This window comes from Meleagris gallopavo, chromosome 9, assembly GCF_000146605.3.
Source record: "Meleagris gallopavo isolate NT-WF06-2002-E0010 breed Aviagen turkey brand Nicholas breeding stock chromosome 9, Turkey_5.1, whole genome shotgun sequence".
Lineage (NCBI taxonomy): Eukaryota > Metazoa > Chordata > Aves > Galliformes > Phasianidae > Meleagris > Meleagris gallopavo.
The window spans coordinates 3,725,034-3,730,217 of NC_015019.2; the positions used below are offsets into that span (position 1 = coordinate 3,725,034).

General features: G+C 46.4%; 1 long non-coding RNA gene across 2 annotated transcripts in view; it reads right to left on the minus strand.

Annotated features, from left to right (window-relative positions):
• The window catches only part of LOC104912155, a 7,376-nt gene extending 4,247 nt beyond the window's left edge, over positions 1-3,129 (minus strand). Inside the window, exons 1-3 of one of the 2 annotated variants that reach the window (XR_002117621.2) lie at positions 2,942-3,129; positions 2,286-2,475; positions 83-131 (exon numbers count right to left, since the gene is read on the minus strand). This is a non-coding gene — a long non-coding RNA (uncharacterized LOC104912155). The remainder of the gene's footprint in view (positions 1-82; positions 132-2,285; positions 2,476-2,941) is intronic. The other variant, XR_794426.3, reaches the window with a different exon arrangement.
• Positions 3,130-5,184: the final 2,055 nt, after the last annotated feature.

Sequence of the window (5,184 nt, forward strand, 5' to 3'; positions counted from 1 at the left end):
GGGGGAGGGGGAAGCAAGAATAACCGACTAACCCAAGTATAAAAATTCTTGGTTTTCTGCTAAAACACACATAGAAACTCACAAGAGTTTTTGAAGGCTCTGTTTGTTCATTTCTCAGGTAGAAGCCGCTTCTGAAAAGAGGAGTATTTTTAGCATAAGGTTGTAACTAAGGTTAAAAAAGAACTGTTTCCACCCAGCTCTCTTTCATAAACTCGTTTGGGATGAGCAATGTGACAGCAGCTGGCTCCCACCACGCGTATTTCTGGCAGCATCCTCTCCCAGCACCAACCTCCCACACAGGGATGCTCGGCTGCAAGGAGCACACAGCAGGCACACAGCCCTCTCTGGGGGTGGCCAAACCCACCTGCTGGCAGAGCCCTGGTGTCTGCAGGGACCCTGAGCTCACCCCGCATCTGTGAGCTGTAAGGCATGGCACGCCAGAGCAAGCTTGCAGCATGGCTGGAAGTTGGGCAAGACCAAGGAGCTGCTTGCCATCTAAACTCAGATGCTCACCTGCTTGTTCAGATCTTGTTTGGAAATCAACACAAAATTGCTCCACAGCTCCAAGCAGAGCCCGTTTCCTAACCAATAACTCATTTCCAGATCAGTCAGTAGCTCTGCACAAGGTGACTCCAGCAGCCCTGTTTCACCTGCACATTGCTTTGGCTCAGGATGCACTCCCTGCATTGTCACCTCTCCAACAGCAGCATTTTCCAGACTGGCAGCTAAGGGGGATGCTTAGGCAGACATTCATGCAGACAGAAAGCTAAATCTGCTTTGCATTATGCTTGCTCCAAGAGGGGCTGAATGGAGAGCAGCGACTTACAGCTAGGCAATGGGTATGAGCCAGCACCTCATCCAGACAGTTCATTTGCACTTCCCAACAAATGCTGTTTATTTGCAGCAAGCATACCACGAGGCTTATGGCAAGGAATGGTCTCATCTGACACACTCTCCACCTGTCTGCCAGGGTGAGGTGCATCCCTCAGTGAGGTGCTGATGGGTCTGTCCAAACATCCTTGCCAGCCAAAACACGGGTGAGGCAGGCATAAAAGAGACACAGTCTGTTCTGGTGGAGCCCATTCACTGAGCTTGGGTAGGCATTAAAGCAGCTGCAGTGGCTGTAGCTCAGCAGATGCTACACAATGGCATCCCACTATGTCCTAAAGCATTCACAGCCTCCAGCCTGAGTCAAGTCCTCCCTTCCCACTTAACTGCTTGGCTTACACAGCAAAACAGCTCTCCCAAATATTCTTTCATCACACCCAAGGAGCTTGCAGTTGGGCCCCAGATTTCACTGTGATTTGTAATCAGTGCATCAGGAATGGGTGATTAAAATATCTGTCATGAAGAACAATGTAAAATAAACGCAGATAAATTGTATTATTGTGGGTCATTTAGTTCTAAGTGCAACGCCTCTGCGTTTTTTTGCCACTTAGGCGATATGCAGCATGAAACAGCACAAATAAATAAAGATGTAGAGAACATTAGATACACTTTGTAAGAGCAAATTACACACGTTCACATTTCATTCTAGTTAGATCAAAATTAGACGGTTTTCCTCCATTATCTCAGTGGATACGCTAAAAGCCAGTGATTTATGAAAGAAACCGGTGTGTATGCCACTATAATTCATTAACCTAAGAGACTGGTGACCTACTTATAGGTATACAAATATGATTCTAATTGTGCAGTAAGTAGTTGAATGTTCTGCAGGACTTCTTTATAATGTGACTGTAATGCATAAAAACAAGAGGGAAACAAAAGGTTTCCATTTGAGAATAGGTGCTGAGAGCTTTCTGCCCTCTCAAGGTGGATAGGGGCAGCACCAACCCCTCCTGACCAGCAGTGTCCCATCAATAGATTGTCACAACAGCTGGGGACAATCCCCAGGTGCTCACAGCCTGAAGACCCCTGCACTGGAAACCCTGGAGATGATACGGGAGGCAGGAGTTGTTAGGGTGGGACTGAGTTAATTAGCACTGTGTCTGGTGAGGGCCATAATGGCATAGTGAAAGAAATGAATAAAAGCAGGCTGAACTGACTTCAGCAGAGTGGTGGGTGCCTGCTGCTGGGTCAGAGCTGGAGCAGCACATGCAGGGCGATGCATTGCTCACAGTGAAGGAGATGGGTGGGCAAGGGGTATTGGAGGGGACCCTGCAGGATCTGTGTGACATATGGAGGGCAGAAAGAGGAGAAGCATTACAGGGTACTCATAATTAAGCTCTACCACAAGTCCACAGACGAGTCCCAGAGGATTTGCACCCCACTTCCCTAGGAGTTACCTCTGAGTCAGGCACACAGGTGACTGGATGAAGATGGCCGCTCTTAAGTTCTGCATTCATCCATCCGGATGCTGACAACCATCCGGGGTGACTGACTGTCTCTGCTTTCGTATTCTTTTCCATATTCAGTTGTCTGGAAGAAGGATATGTTGGCCACAGCAATGCTGCATTTGAGAGAGGCACTGGCTTCCTAAGAGTGAATAGTTCAGGAGATTGTTACAGTCAGCCTGAAGATAATGACAGCTCTGTTATCATGCCTCAGGCCAATAAGGAAAGTGTAAAGAAGAAATAGAAAACCACAAGTTAAATCTGTGCTTTACAGCAATCGGGCCTTTTCACTTTTAACCTTCTCAAATTCCAGCTTCCACCTAAATGAATTAGTGAAGAATAAACACGTTTAAGTTGCGGTATTTTGAAGCAGAGAGATGACTCCTAGCTCAGCCAGCTATCCTGGCCATCCAATGTAACATGCATTAACGTGACAGAGGATGACAAAGCAGAGGACCACATACTATCTTTAGCCCACGTGCTGTCCTGCAGCCACATCTGCTATGGGAAATTGAAGCTGTGCTCAGCATCCAGTCCTGTGCAGCACCTGTCTACCAAAATCAGCTGGGGACAGATAGTGGCTATTTACTAAACTGGTAGAATAGTACCTGTAATTCTCCTTAATGGGGAAAGGCCAGCACACCAACCCCGCCTCTCTTCACCTTCTTCACTTCAGACCTCTGGTACTTCCAGTTACAGCTCTGCAAACACAAGCAGAGAGACCAGCCTACTAATATGAACTGTGGGACCAAATGAATCTCTATGGGGAGCACCTGTGCCCCCCTCATTCCCTCAACAGACAGCAGCTGTTCCTCCTTCCAGAGTGTTGCTTTAAGTAAAAATCCTGCAATGCAATAATCCCAGCTTCAAGCCTATTGCAGAAATTAAAAATGACTTGCTTCTGGTTGGATGCAAAGCTTACTAATTACCTACCAGCATTCGAGTGGCAAGTTTGCCACATGAATAATTGTGTATCCACAAAAGTGTTTCACTGGAAGGGTTATTAGCAGGAAAACAGGAATTCAGTTGGAATGCATTAATAAACCTTGAAGACAACAGCTATTATGGTGATTGATCCTCAGTCCAAGTGTACACAGCTCCTGCAGGATGGAGGAGCAGAAGATGCTGTGCAGGAGGAGTGTTCTGAGAGCAGGGAGGGAAGGCAGGGTTGTTGCAGAAGTCAAGGGTAAAAATCGGTACTGTCACATCCAGAAGGGTTAAGAAAAAAAACACACTTTCAAGGCAAACTCAAAATTTGATCGCTTTTGCAGTCTGCAGAACTCGAATCCCAGTCCCAGCCCTCAGGTTTCCCCCAAGTCTCTGCAGGTGGGGGCTCACAGGGCTCGCTGCCCCCTACCAGGACCACCAGTGGATTGGGTGCAGCCCATGATCCGAATGGAACTGTACACATCACAGCATTCCAGTGCATGCCAAGATGCAGGGTGTTGAGCTCATTGCAGTATTTTTCCTTCTGAACGGAAACAAAAACAAACTCTTGCCAGTTTATTATTTCAGCTAATTATATGAACCAACAGTATTTCATCCAAACCATTTTAGAAAAATAATTGGAGAACGTTCACAAAACCCAAGCAACCATTTTTCTCCTGCCAGCGTGGCAGATGCAAACATAAAGAGTAACATGTCCATACATCTCCAATCTCAACTTCTTATGAAACAAAATAAAAGCAATCTGGTTGTGAACTGATCCAAAGCAAATACAATATTTCAGAACACTCGCATTCCATAGGGGGGCTGATTTATATAATGCAATGTACGGACCAGTGTGCAAATATGAGGGGAAGACTATGTCCCCTTCACACTTTCTGAACTCATAGGCATTGTTTTTGATCTCCATGCAAGTGAGGAGCCGTTGGCTTGCACAGTAACATCTTTTGAAGGAAGAACACTTGACAGATTTCTATGGCACTCCCAAAAACAGCTGTTTTATAAGCCAGAGGTTCCCTTTGCCATATATAACACTTTGCCATTTATTGTGTGATCTCTAAGATCACACACAGTGGTCTTCCAAATGGGTGCTGCTGAACACATCCCCTGCCTGACTTTCCTTTGCAAGTGCTATCTCTATTCCCATTTGACAGATGGAAGGAGAACAAAGGAGAGGATGGCATCTTCCTAAGGAAGCTCCAGGCACAGTCTGGATCTTAGACAGCAGCCACCACAGCCCAGTGCAGGAGGACACCTGTTACACACACCATTTTATGCTCAAAGACCTCATTTGTGTTGGAGTTTTCTGCCACTCCTTTTCCAAGGAGGTGTTGCTCCAGCTGCTGTCCCTTTCTCGTGCTGAGTTTTCGTGATCAGTTTCCAAGATTCAGCAGCTTTTCGATAGGCAGAAGAACACCTTGGATTCGTGGCATTGCAGTCTGACTTAGAGTTAATGGCCAAGGTAAATCAGAAACAAAGGGGAACCTAATAAAAACTGGAAATTGTATGCACTGAAAGTGAAATAAAAGAAAAAGGAAAGGGGAAAGAAACACCAAAAGGATAACTGTCATTTTCAGAGAGGAAGCCATTGGTGGATTTCCAAAACCAGTCCCAGTTCTCAGTTTGCTCTGCCAAACCTTGATCTATCATTTTGCCATGAGTGTTGCACCCAATTCCTCAGAGACTCTGAATGCAGTCCTCCAAGCTACCACCAGGCTGGGCTGGCTCTGACTGATACCTCCCAGGAGTGAGGGAGGCCAGCAGCAAACATGAGCTCATAAATTTCATGCCCAACAGTTGCATTTGGCTGTGTCTGCACACCGGGAGCATGAGGAGTGCACCGGGGGGCTGCATCCCAGAGCACACATTTCATAAGCAAGGCAAACCAGTCGCTTCGTGAATTAGT